We start from the raw sequence: 14,220 nt of genomic DNA, 5'->3' as shown, positions 1-14,220 counted from the left end.
AAGACAAGACAAAGACAAGACAAAGACAAGACAAAGACAAGACAAAGACAAGACAAAGACAAGACAAAGACAAGACAAAGACAAGACAAAGACAAGACAAAGACAAGACAAAGACAAGACAAAGACAAGACAAAGACAAGACAAAGACAAGACAAAGACAAGACAAAGACAAGACAAAGACAAGACAAAGACAAGACAAAGACAAGACAAAGACAAGACAAAGACAAGACAAAGACAAGACAAAGACAAGACAAAGACAAGACAAAGACAAGACAAAGACAAGACAAAGACAAGACAAAGACAAGACAAAGACAAGACAAAGACAAGACAAAGACAAGACAAAGACAAGACAAAGACAAGACAAAGACAAGACAAAGACAAGACAAAGACAAGACAAAGACAAGACAAAGACAAGACAAAGACAAGACAAAGACAAGACAAAGACAAGACAAAGACAAGACAAAGACAAGACAAAGACAAGACAAAGACAAGACAAAGACAAGACAAAGACAAGACAAAGACAAGACAAAGACAAGACAAAGACAAGACAAAGACAAGACAAAGACAAGACAAAGACAAGACAAAGACAAGACAAAGACAAGACAAAGACAAGACAAAGACAAGACAAAGACAAGACAAAGACAAGACAAAGACAAGACAAAGACAAGACAAAGACAAGACAAAGACAAGACAAAGACAAGACAAAGACAAGACAAAGACAAGACAAAGACAAGACAAAGACAAGACAAAGACAAGACAAAGACAAGACAAAGACAAGACAAAGACAAGACAAAGACAAGACAAAGACAAGACAAAGACAAGACAAAGACAAGACAAAGACAAGACAAAGACAAGACAAAGACAAGACAAAGACAAGACAAAGACAAGACAAAGACAAGACAAAGACAAGACAAAGACAAGACAAAGACAAGACAAAGACAAGACAAAGACAAGACAAAGACAAGACAAAGACAAGACAAAGACAAGACAAAGACAAGACAAAGACAAGACAAAGACAAGACAAAGACAAGACAAAGACAAGACAAAGACAAGACAAAGACAAGACAAAGACAAGACAAAGACAAGACAAAGACAAGACAAAGACAAGACAAAGACAAGACAAAGACAAGACAAAGACAAGACAAAGACAAGACAAAGACAAGACAAAGACAAGACAAAGACAAGACAAAGACAAGACAAAGACAAGACAAAGACAAGACAAAGACAAGACAAAGACAAGACAAAGACAAGACAAAGACAAGACAAAGACAAGACAAAGACAAGACAAAGACAAGACAAAGACAAGACAAAGACAAGACAAAGACAAGACAAAGACAAGACAAAGACAAGACAAAGACAAGACAAAGACAAGACAAAGACAAGACAAAGACAAGACAAAGACAAGACAAAGACAAGACAAAGACAAGACAAAGACAAGACAAAGACAAGACAAAGACAAGACAAAGACAAGACAAAGACAAGACAAAGACAAGACAAAGACAAGACAAAGACAAGACAAAGACAAGACAAAGACAAGACAAAGACAAGACAAAGACAAGACAAAGACAAGACAAAGACAAGACAAAGACAAGACAAAGACAAGACAAAGACAAGACAAAGACAAGACAAAGACAAGACAAAGACAAGACAAAGACAAGACAAAGACAAGACAAAGACAAGACAAAGACAAGACAAAGACAAGACAAAGACAAGACAAAGACAAGACAAAGACAAGACAAAGACAAGACAAAGACAAGACAAAGACAAGACAAAGACAAGACAAAGACAAGACAAAGACAAGACAAAGACAAGACAAAGACAAGACAAAGACAAGACAAAGACAAGACAAAGACAAGACAAAGACAAGACAAAGACAAGACAAAGACAAGACAAAGACAAGACAAAGACAAGACAAAGACAAGACAAAGACAAGACAAAGACAAGACAAAGACAAGACAAAGACAAGACAAAGACAAGACAAAGACAAGACAAAGACAAGACAAAGACAAGACAAAGACAAGACAAAGACAAGACAAAGACAAGACAAAGACAAGACAAAGACAAGACAAAGACAAGACAAAGACAAGACAAAGACAAGACAAAGACAAGACAAAGACAAGACAAAGACAAGACAAAGACAAGACAAAGACAAGACAAAGACAAGACAAAGACAAGACAAAGACAAGACAAAGACAAGACAAAGACAAGACAAAGACAAGACAAAGACAAGACAAAGACAAGACAAAGACAAGACAAAGACAAGACAAAGACAAGACAAAGACAAGACAAAGACAAGACAAAGACAAGACAAAGACAAGACAAAGACAAGACAAAGACAAGACAAAGACAAGACAAAGACAAGACAAAGACAAGACAAAGACAAGACAAAGACAAGACAAAGACAAGACAAAGACAAGACAAAGACAAGACAAAGACAAAGACAAAGACAAAGACAAAGACAAAGACAAAGACAAAGACAAAGACAAGACAAAGACAAGACAAAGACAAGACAAAGACAAGACAAAGACAAGACAAAGACAAGACAAAGACAAGACAAAGACAAGACAAAGACAAGACAAAGACAAGACAAAGACAAGACAAAGACAAGACAAAGACAAGACAAAGACAAGACAAAGATGAAACGAGCAGATCGGTGTAGAATCTGCCGTTTCAAAAATGTAGCGTTAGCAGTGTTTGCGCCTTAGCTAAAGGCAATATTAAAAGTGCTCGAATCATTTATCTAGTTCATGGGTGGTGGGTATTGAGGAGGAAAGTGGGTGAAACAGAGGTGAACAGGAAACCTAGTACAGGAGATAAATAATAACGGGAAAACTGTAATAGGGAAAATAAAAATCAAGAGAGAACCGGAAACTCTGAAATTGAAAACTGGAAACCCTTGAGTGATAGAAGAAAGAAGAATTAGTTAAAAGGATAAGTTTCTTGGTCGGTCAGGAGAATCAACTCGATCTTTCCCTTTTGGACCGCCGAGTAGAAAAGTTAGATGAACAGTTGTAAAAAGCAGTGAGGAAAATCATAGTATAATTGAAGTACGGGTGCAGTTAAAAAGTGAAAAAGGAATATAATGTTTTAAAATTGGTTTGATTTCAGATTAAAAATATAATTAAAATGCTTTACAAAAAATCGTGAGTCATGCAGTGAAATGTATTTTAAAAAAAAGTAAATATATTTAAAACTAATAAAACCTACGGATTAATTTAAATAAAATTATTCTAGAGAGCAGTAGGGGTAAAAAAGTGAGTCGTTAGAAAAAATAGACTGTGAAAGGAGTTGTGATAATAACAGGTAAATGTGTAGCAATGAAATCGTGTGTCAGGTTCTTATGCAGTTTGTATTTTATACAGCCACATTCCGGTGGCGAAGCCATCTTGGGGTTTTACCGCTGCGGGATCGAAACCCGGAAAATCGAGCGAGTGCGATTTTGATCATTTTCCGTCCGTACAGGATCAAATCGCCAGTGGTATCCGGCTTAGGTTGCCCTGGGTGTACCTATCGCCTCGTGGTTGCGTACCACTATAGGTATATTCGGAGAGCGTTGGTCATCGGTTAAAGTTACTCGGCCCACGGGCATCACACGCTACACGTGATAGCCAGATTCGTGGCATGGTCCTCTAGGGGAAAGACTACCAACGCCAGAGTGATCAGCCCGGCTCACGTCCCGAAATCGGAGGCCCTCCGTATGATACCACCCCGTTAGCTCAGCTCGGCAAGGAAATCACGCCGATAGGCATCGAGCGTTCGATCACAACCCAGAATACCCCACCGTAAGTGAATTTCCACCATCATCGCAACTCACTACCGTTTGCTACCTGTGGGCGAACATTGTCGACGCATCGTTAGCAGCAACTGTCGGTCTCGCAGAGATCGGCTTTCTCGTCGGTCAGCATCGTGGTAGCTAAACCACCCAGAAGGGGGTGGTCGGCAGGTACCGAATCGTCGTCTTCAAATCCTGTAAGTACGCGAACCTTTGACATACACCATAACACCAGCTACGAGTAGGGAAATCTTGTTTGTTAACAAGTAGGGGAAGAGAAAAGGATTAGGGAAATAGGAAGACTCACGTAGAACAAACACAAAAGGGGAGTGACGTCACGAGCAGGGACTGGGTAACAGTTAGCTCTTGCAGGAGGCAGAGCAGGGGATTGTAAATAACCTTTTCGAAAAAAAACAAACGAAGTCTCGCCAATTTTTAAATTTATTAAAACGTACTTTTCATTTTCATTAGGATTTAATTCTTTTTTTATTTACCTTCAATAAACTAGTATTTTCCTCTAAGTAATTTCTTTTAATTAAAATCAATTGGATGAACAACTAGAAAGATAGAATCAGTAAGTGATTGGGAGCATTTGGGAAGTTATTGGGATTCGACTTGGGAACATTGTTTGTGTCGTTGGGAAGGAAGTTGAGGTGGTTTTTCGTTGGTGGGTCAAGACATCGCTAGCTGGGCATTTTTGACCGGAGTTCTTGGCAGACGACTCCGTCGTCTGGCGCGAAGCCGAGAATTTAAGGACCCCTAACCAGAGCCCCCTTACATTGGCGCCCAACTCCAAATAAGATCGTCCCACTAGAATTTTTAAGTTTGAATGTTCCATGGTTTCACCACACTTGTATATATTTGAATTAAATTGTAATTTATTGTTGATTCGAGCACTTTAGATATTATTTGCATTGATTTCATTTAGGTTAAGGGTTTTGGTGAATAAGATAAAAAAATTCGATTTATAGTACGCAATATAAAAACAAAGTGAATTGAAGTTTATTTTCGCTAGTTCTAAGTTCTTTCATTTTACAGCTTCTCTCTTTTTTAAATTTTACGGTAACGCACCAATTTTCTGAAAAAGATAAAGAAAATAAGAATTAGTACAATGGCTACATCAGATGGGTCAGTTTTGCAAATAAATGCAAATGATTTGAGTGAAAGTGAGGTAGATTATGAGCTCTCGATAAGAAATAAGCTCTACGAAGAGTCTGGAAGACAAAAGAGAGACCGCTTAAGGAACATTTTTCTAGGAGAGGGTAGCGACACGGTCGTCCTAACTGATAATATTTTCTTCGTGAATGAATTACCGTTAGTATCCAGAAAATTAGAAGAGATCGAGTATGGTCTGGCGAGGAATATTGAGGTTAAATGGATTTCTCAGCTTCGACATTGGAAAGAAAGAATTTATAGAGCAAAAGTAGTTGATTTAGCTCAAGGAGAGCAAAAAGTTGAGTTGCTATCGAAAATCAGAAGTTTAATAAAACAATACAAAACAGTGGCATTTAGATTGATGAATCTCAGTGATTCTGAAGAAAATTTTAGCGCGTCGAAAGGTTTAGAAAGAAGTCGGATTGAACAGGAAGAAGAACAAGAAAGAGTAAAACATAAACGTGACACTCGCTTTTCAGGTAATAGAAATGAAGATCAATCTTTTGATCACGATACTTTATCAAAAGCAGTGAATTCGACAATCGGAGACTATTTCAAACAATTTCCGAATATTGCTGGAATGAAGATTAGTATTGATCGCGATAATAAGGCAAAGAATGAAGTTAGTAAAGAAACGAAACCAAATAAAAATCTGGGTGCTGTGCCAAAGAAATCAGAGAAGATAGGCTCGATAGGAAAGCAGAGTTATAAAAAACAAAGTAAAAGTGAGGAACAAAAGGTTACGAGAGGCAGAAAGACTAAATTACCTGAAAGTTCGCCTTCAGCGGACGAGAGTTCATCTCTTGACTCATTGAGCAGTCTTATTTCATCAGAATCTAGCACAGATTCTGAACCGATAAGCCACTCAGAAAGATCTGAGGAAAATTATTGGCGAGATAATCGGTTCCAACATTACCGGTTAGACAAATGGGGTATCCAGTTCAATGGAGATGTACAGGGAATGGATGTTACTGATTTCGTGTTCCAGGTTAACGAGTTGATGAATGCTGAACGTATTCCAAACGATAGGTTCCTTGATCAAGCTTACATCCTTTTTGCGGGAGAGGCCCGCAGATGGTACTTTACCTACAAAAAAAAGTACAAAACGTGGGATAAGTTTTCCAAGCAATTAAAGATTCGCTTTGGTGACCCTAATAAGGACAGGAAAATTCTCCAAGACATCAAAGATAGAAAACAGAAAAAAGGGGAGTCATTCGTTGCATTTTGCTCAGAAATAAAGGGAATGTTTGAAAGAATGACAAAACAGTACTCGGAGCGTAAAAGGTTGAAAGTCCTTAGAAATAATATGCGACGCTGGTACAAAACTAAACTTTCTTTTTACAAAATTAAGAACATCGCCCATTTGAGCATGCTCTGTCAACGATTAGATAAGGACAGTGGAAGAATTTATTCAAAACCTATACAGCCGCTTAGAAAACAAATCAGAAACGTTGATGCGTCTTCTAATTCATCTTCGTCTTCAGCAGATGAACAGGAGGTATGTGCATTTAATAGAAAAGAAGGCCAGCAGAGAAAATTTCGGGAACCCCAACCAAACACACCTGAGTCACAAGGACGGGAAAATTTAGTCCGACTTAATTCGCTGTGTTGGAATTGCAGAAAATATGGCCATCGGTGGAGGGACTGTAGGCAACCGAAGGTAATTTTCTGCCACGCATGTGGTTCACCTGGAGTTACCTTTTTTACATGTCCTAAAAGTCACATGCTTCCCCAACAAGTTCCAAAAAACGAGAGTACGGAGGAGAAATAAGGGGTGATTCTTTTCCGGAAAAATCAGAAGACCTCACGAAGAGTAGTGATCAGATTAATTGGAAAATATATGAGTTGAACATCAGACCGAGTAAATGCCCACATATCATAGTAAAAATTGTTGAGTCAAAAATTGAAGCTTTACTAGATTCAGGAGCTGAAATTTCCGTCATGAATTCGATTGAAATAATCCACAAATATAATTTTAAAATTCATAAAACGAACATCAAGGTAGATACGGCAGGAACAGCTGATCATAATTGCTTAGGATTTATAAATGTTCCACTAACATACAATAACTCAACGAAAGTGATCCGAGTTTACATCGTATTAGAATTTTCCAAACCATTAATTCTAGGCATTAATTTCTGGAAAGCCTTTCATATAGTTCCGGCGATGGAACTAAATAACAAGAAAATTATTTCTTTAGATCAAATAAACACTCGGGAACGGGCACAAGTGGATTCTTTACACTTGGTAGAAAACTATTTTGATTTCAATGAATCAGTAATAGCACTTAAACTTTCAGAATTCGTGGGAGCGTTTGAAGAACGAAGGGATGAAAAGGAGGAAGAAGATTTGTCTTTAGAAGTTCCCACGTTAGACTTTCCGTCGATGTCGGTCGAAGAAATAGAAACGGAGCACATACTAGATCAAGCAGAACGATCTCAACTGTTAGAAGCAATAAGTTGTTTCGAATTTTCCGAAGATGATAAGATAGGTAGGACCGCGATTCTAGAACACGAAATTCAAATTATTCCGGGAGCAGAACTTAAAGCTTCTCCAACGTACCGCTGCTCACCTTACGTACAAAAATTCGTTGACGAAGAGATAGAACGCATGAAAAAGATGGATGTAATAGAAGCCTGCGACTCAGACTACGCGAGCCCTTTACTGCCGGTAAAGAAGACAAACGGGAAATTTCGAGTTTGTTTAGATTCGCGGCGAGTGAATGACGTGACAAAAAATAACGCGTATCCTATTCCAAATTTGCACGAAGTGCTGCATAGAATCAAAAAGGCCAAATATTTCAGTGTAATTGACCTGAAAGAGGCGTACTGGCAAATCCCATTAGCGAAGGAATCGAGGAAATATACCGCGTTTAGGACAAAATCAGGGTTGTATAGATTCAAAGTAATGCCTTTTGGCTTGAAGGGAGCACCTTTCACTATGTCCAAGCTTATGGATTTATGCCTTGGAAATGACCTGCAACCTTACGTATGGGTTTATTCGGACGACATCATACTCGCGACCGAAACTTTATCGCAGCATGTAAAACTTATAAAAGAAGTGGCAAGTCGTTTGAAACGAGCCAATCTAACGATTAGTTTGAACAAGTCTAAATTCGGTAGGAAAAGTGTTAGGTATTTAGGGTATGTGGTTTCTGAACATGGTATTTCAATCGACATGGAGAAAATAAGACCTATTCTAGATTATCAAACACCGAAAACCATAAAAGACATTAGACGTCTGCTCGGGTTAGCCAATTTTTACCAAAAGTTCATCAAACATTTTAGCGATATAACAGCACCCATCTCAGACTGCTTAAAAAAAGACAAAAAAAGGTTTTCCTGGACAACCGAAGCAGAAGAAGCTTTAGAGAGGCTTAAACAAGCATTAATTAGTCCACCAATTCTCGCTAATCCCAATTTTGATCTAGAATTTACAATTGAATCCGATGCATCTGACTTGGCAGTAGGCGCAGCCCTCACCCAGATGCAGAACGGTGAAAAACGAATTATTGCATATTTTAGCAAGAAATTGAATTCTACAAGGCGCAAATATGCTGCTGTAGAAAAAGAATGTTTAGCCGTTCTATGGGCAATTGAAGCATTCCGCCATTACATTGAGGGAACGCATTTCCGAGTGATTACAGACGCTCGAAGTTTGGTCTGGCTTTCAAAAGTAAGCGCAGAAAAAGGTTCCGCGAAATTATGCAGATGGGCCCTTAAGCTACAACAATTCGACTATAGCATAGAATATAGGAAAGGGCGTGACAATATAACAGCCGACTGCCTTTCGAGATCACTCAGCACCATTAAAGTAAAATGGGAGGACTCTGACTATACCGGGATGTTAAATAAAATTAGGGATGAGCCAATAAAATATAAGGAGTTCAAAGTGATCGATAACACTATTTACAAGTTTGTAAATGATGAATCATCAATAACAGATACAAGATTCGAATGGAAACGAATTCCAACGAAACCTCAAAGGCTGGAACTAATCAGACAAACCCATGAAGAGGCCCACTTAGGGACAGAAAAAACGCTAGGCAAACTTAGGGAAAAATTTTATTGGCCGTTAATGTACAGTGACGTTAAACGGTTCTGTAATGGTTGCATGGTTTGCAAAACCTCAAAGACCGATAATGTTAATCACGTGCCCCCTATGGGTAAACAGAAAATAGCTACTCAACCCTGGCAAATCATTGCCATAGATTATGTGGGACCATTTCCACGCGCAAAACGATCAGGAAATACATGTTTGCTGGTTCTTACAGATATATTTTCCAAGTTTGTAATCATACAACCACTTAAAGAGGCTAAAGCAAAGCAGCTATCTTTTTTCATGGAAAACATGGTATTTTTGTTGTTCGGGGTACCCGAAATCGTTCTGTCCGATAATGGGGCACAATTTACATCCAAAGAATTTAAAAATCTGTTGGAAAAATACGGTATAAGCCATTGGCTGACTCCAGTCTATTTCCCGCAAGTTAATAACGCGGAAAGAACGAATCGTGTTATTACCTCGGCAATTAGAGCTCTCATTAAAAAAGAGCAGGATGAATGGGACACAAATATTTACAAAATTGCACACGCAATTAATAATGCAACTCATTCATCAAGTAAGTTTTCCCCATATTTTGTAAACTTTGGTAGGAATCAGATAAGCTCAGGTGAAGAATACCAAAACCTAAGAGATGTGGGTCGAGATATAACCCCTGGGGAGAAAGAACACAGTGATAAAATACACAAAATTTACGAAGAAGTTCGGAAAAACCTCAAAATGGCATACGAAAAATATTCCAAATATTACAACCTACGCGCAGGGAAAATGCTAGAATTTTCAGTAGGGCAGAAGATTCTGAAGAAAAATCACTGGTTGTCAGACAAAGGGAAGGGGTTTAACGCAAAACTGGCACCCAAATATTCTGAAGCCATTGTCGTGAAGAGAGTAGGAGATTATTGTTATATTCTAGAAGATATGAATGGTAAAAATCTAGGAATGTATCATGTATCTCAACTGAAGAAAATTTAAAAATATAATGTAAATAAATAATTATAAAGCTATGTAAATAAACAAGGAAAACAGTAAAATAAAAACTTGAAAAAATACGCAAAGTCGGCAAACTAAAAAGTAATGAGAGGCGAAGCTATGTAAATGACTAAGTTAACATGAAAATGAATTGAACAAAAATATGAACAAAAACGGAAATATGATAAATTTTCAGGAAATTTGGTCAAATTTGAAGGAGGAGTTTTTGCAGTTTAAAGCGAAAAAATACCACGAGCTATGTATATACACAATGAGAGAAGTTCAGAACGGAACCGCATAAAATACGCAGAGTCGGAAAATATAAAAAAGCATGATCGAAAGGAGGAAAAATTACTTACCAAAAACCACGAAACAAAGCAACACCACGCAACCAGTTGCGTTTGCTTTTCAGTATCATGCTAAAAAAATAAGAAGATTTGAATATCAATAATAATTCATCCTGTAAATATTTTATAATAAATTTAGTAAGAAACTTTTTATCTTTTTCGAAAGAAACCAAAAGATTCATAAGGAGAAAATTAAATTGAAAGCACTGATCGTTCATTACGTGATCGATGCAGTGGCTTTAATTCAGAACAATAGGTAGGATAGAGTGATCAACTCAAGGTCACGAGGGCATAGGATAGATGAAGCTCAGGAAATAGAGATAGGTTACGTATACTGATTAAATGAGTTAAATCAATTAATAATAGTGAATAATTAGTAAAATTTATACTTACGTTTTTGGCAAAGTGAGCACCGACTAATCCTAGAAACATCCATCCAAATGTGGTCATAGCAATAGCCAGAGCATCAATCCACGTTTTTCTGTTTTGCTGCGAACAACGCACTTCATACACCAGCAGTTGATCACAGACTATATCTCAACAATACCATATACGTTACAATAGCCCAGTGGTCCATCATACGTTTATAAGCCGAGAGAGAGAAGGGAGAGTAATTTGCAGTTTGATAGTGTCCATATAATGATATGGAATTGTTTTGATATGTATTTAACTACATTTTGGCAATACGAATATGACTGAAAATGAGTTCAGGTACATTTTTCGGAGTATGGCATATGTAGTGGTTGGGAGCGTAATGCTTGAATTTTTCCAATAGTTGTATTGGAGTGAGGTATCTTCCGATACCGTATACAAAGAATATTTTGCTAGTTAGTTAACTGGTGCGAAACCTAGTTTACGGTCGCGTTGGATCTCTCTCGGCATGTTTGTATAGAGTTGAACAAATAGAATCGGTCGGTGTTAGGATAAATTGCAAGAAATTAATGATAGGTGAAAATAGTAGAGTTAAGCGGAAATTGTTTACTGAATCGGTGTGAATTATTATCGAAAAATAAGTGTTAAGTGAAAAAACCGGAAAGTATATAAAGGTTAGTTTAATGGAAAAAAAAAATTTCATATTTTTTTTTGGGGTAGTTGGGAGTGATGAAACGAGCAGATCGGTGTAGAATCTGCCGTTTCAAAAATGTAGCGTTAGCAGTGTTTGCGCCTTAGCTAAAGGCAATATTAAAAGTGCTCGAATCATTTATCTAGTTCATGGGTGGTGGGTATTGAGGAGGAAAGTGGGTGAAACAGAGGTGAACAGGAAACCTAGTACAGGAGATAAATAATAACGGGAAAACTGTAATAGGGAAAATAAAAATCAAGAGAGAACCGGAAACTCTGAAATTGAAAACCGGAAACCCTTGAGTGATAGAAGAAAGAAGAATTAGTTAAAAGGATAAGTTTCTTGGTCGGTCAGGAGAATCAACTCGATCTTTCCCTTTTGGACCGCCGAGTAGAAAAGTTAGATGAACAGTTGTAAAAAGCAGTGAGGAAAATCATAGTATAATTGAAGTACGGGTGCAGTTAAAAAGTGAAAAAGGAATATAATGTTTTAAAATTGGTTTGATTTCAGATTAAAAATATAATTAACCCTCAAAAAGGCAACCGGGTCCCAGAGGCCCGGCACGTTACAATTTTTTAGTTACAAAAAAATGTGTATGCAGTATAAGCTTGGGCATGGAAATTTTGATAAGTACCTTTGAAATCTATAACAAAAATAAAGAATTGTGAAATTTTCATCGATGGAGTCATGCGCAGCTATGTTTGAATTTTTTACATGCACAAAAAGGCAAGCCGGGCCTGGCAGGCCCGGTGTGCATGCAACATTTACTAGGAATACCACGGGTTTTATACATTAATATTTATCCGAAAAAAACATTTTGATGAGTTCATCTTCATATTAGCAGGAATTTTTTTCATGTTTTGATTGATTTTATCTTTTTACCTTTTCTTATAAGAAAAAAATCTTGAAAGTTTGAGCGAATTCTATACATTTCTTGTAAAGAAATGTAAAAATAGCATACGATAATGACGTGTGTCATATTTTTTGGGTAAATACTTTTATTTCACCCACAGTGGTCTACTTGACAATTATTTGGATACAACTTAACCTAACTCTGTCGTTATTGTCTATTTTTGTTGTCTATTCCTTGTGTTATAGTTGTCGTAATTATTCAAATTGTAAGATTTAAAAGCAACAAAAAATTGAAATGGCTATAAAACGATATGCCCATGATTTCAATCGTCTCAAAGAATCTGAAATAACAGAAGAAGTTCGAGCAAATTCAACAGCAGACGATGCCAAAGCTGATATGCTAAGCGAGGAAGAAGATGCGAATGATATTGGTTCCGACAATGAATCTGATGCATCAGAAGAAATTAATAGCAACCCAGAAACATTTATTGGTCGTGTTCAAACGAAATGGAGCTCAGAACCAATCGACAGTCGACGTGATCTTCCGAGTACTCACCTTTTGGAAAAAAATTGACCTTTTTACATCCATCGTCTTATACGCTGAAATCGGGATTTGCTGCGTGTTCGTACTCATCATCCTGTAATTCCGGAGCCGGAAGTCGGATTAATTAGAAATTCAATAGCAACCAATGGGAATGCTGTATGTTTCATTTGAAACCAAGTTTGTAAAAATCGGTAAAGAATTCGCTGAGGAATAGGTATGACATTATCTCAGGAACTTGGTCAGTTCAAGAACCGCCATAGCTGGCCAATGTGGCCGAAGTGCCTTCGGTGGGTCATTAATGATCTAGACATGCAAAGCCAAGTAATGTTGCACATATTTTAATATATATTGCATCATTTGGACATCATGGTGGTATCAGTTTCTATGGAAATTTTCAGTGTGATTGTACTCTTCAACACGTAACTCCAGAACCGAAAGTCAGATCAATAAACAAATCAATAGCGACCGATGGGAAGGCTGCACCTTTCATTTGAGACTAAATTTGTACAAATCGGTCCAGCCACCTTAGAGAAAAATCGATGAGATTGTTTGCCACATACATACATCCATATATGCATACATACACACACATACAGACATTTTACGATCTCGACGAACTGAGTCGAATGGTATTAGAGATTTGGCCCTGCGGGTCTCGGTTAAAAAGTCGAAATTTCGACCGATTGCATAACCTTTCTATATGAGAACGGCAAAAAGGAGCTTGAATTTAGACGGGCCTGAGAGGCCCGGCTTGCCCTTTAATGTTAGGATTTTAGCTTGCCTTCACAAGGGTTAAAATGCTTTACAAAAAATCGTGAGTCATGCAGTGAAATGTATTTTAAAAAAAGTAAATATATTTAAAACTAATAAAACCTACGGATTAATTTAAATAAAATTATTCTAGAGAGCAGTAGGGGTAAAAAAGTGAGTCGTTAGAAAAAATAGACTGTGAAAGGAGTTGTGATAATAACAGGTAAATGTGTAGCAATGAAATCGTGTGTCAGGTTCTTATGCAGTTTGTATTTTATACAGCCACATTCCGGTGGCGAAGCCATCTTGGGGTTTTACCGCTGCGGGATCGAAACCCGGAAAATCGAGCGAGTGCGATTTTGATCATTTTCCGTCCGTACAGGATCAAATCGCCAGTGGTATCCGGCTTAGGTTGCCCTGGGTGTACCTATCGCCTCGTGGTTGCGTACCACTATAGGTATATTCGGAGAGCGTTGGTCATCGGTTAAAGTTACTCGGCCCACGGGCATCACACGCTACACGTGATAGCCAGATTCGTGGCATGGTCCTCTAGGGGAAAGACTACCAACGCCAGAGTGATCAGCCCGGCTCACGTCCCGAAATCGGAGGCCCTCCGTATGATACCACCCCGTTAGCTCAGCTCGGCAAGGAAATCACGCCGATAGGCATCGAGCGTTCGATCACAACCCAGAATACCCCACCGTAAGTG

At 37.9% G+C, this 14,220-nt stretch overlaps 1 long non-coding RNA gene across 2 annotated transcripts; it reads right to left on the bottom strand.

Annotated features, from left to right (window-relative positions):
• Positions 1-4,534: 4,534 nt before the first annotated feature.
• Positions 4,535-11,804, bottom strand: LOC131695306 (uncharacterized). Of its 2 annotated transcripts, XR_009306638.1 has the most exons (4): positions 10,696-11,804; positions 10,315-10,374; positions 5,695-6,013; positions 4,535-4,850 (listed from the first exon to the last, which is right to left on the bottom strand). It is a non-coding gene; the product is annotated as an uncharacterized LOC131695306 (long non-coding RNA). The 2 variants fall into 2 exon arrangements; XR_009306639.1 differs by lacking the exon at positions 10,315-10,374.
• Positions 11,805-14,220: the final 2,416 nt, after the last annotated feature.

The sequence above is a fragment of the Topomyia yanbarensis genome, unplaced genomic scaffold (genome assembly GCF_030247195.1).
Source record: "Topomyia yanbarensis strain Yona2022 unplaced genomic scaffold, ASM3024719v1 HiC_scaffold_341, whole genome shotgun sequence".
Lineage (NCBI taxonomy): Eukaryota > Metazoa > Arthropoda > Insecta > Diptera > Culicidae > Topomyia > Topomyia yanbarensis.
The sequence above is the reverse complement of the archived record's forward strand: the minus strand, read 5'-3'. Positions and strand labels throughout refer to the sequence as shown.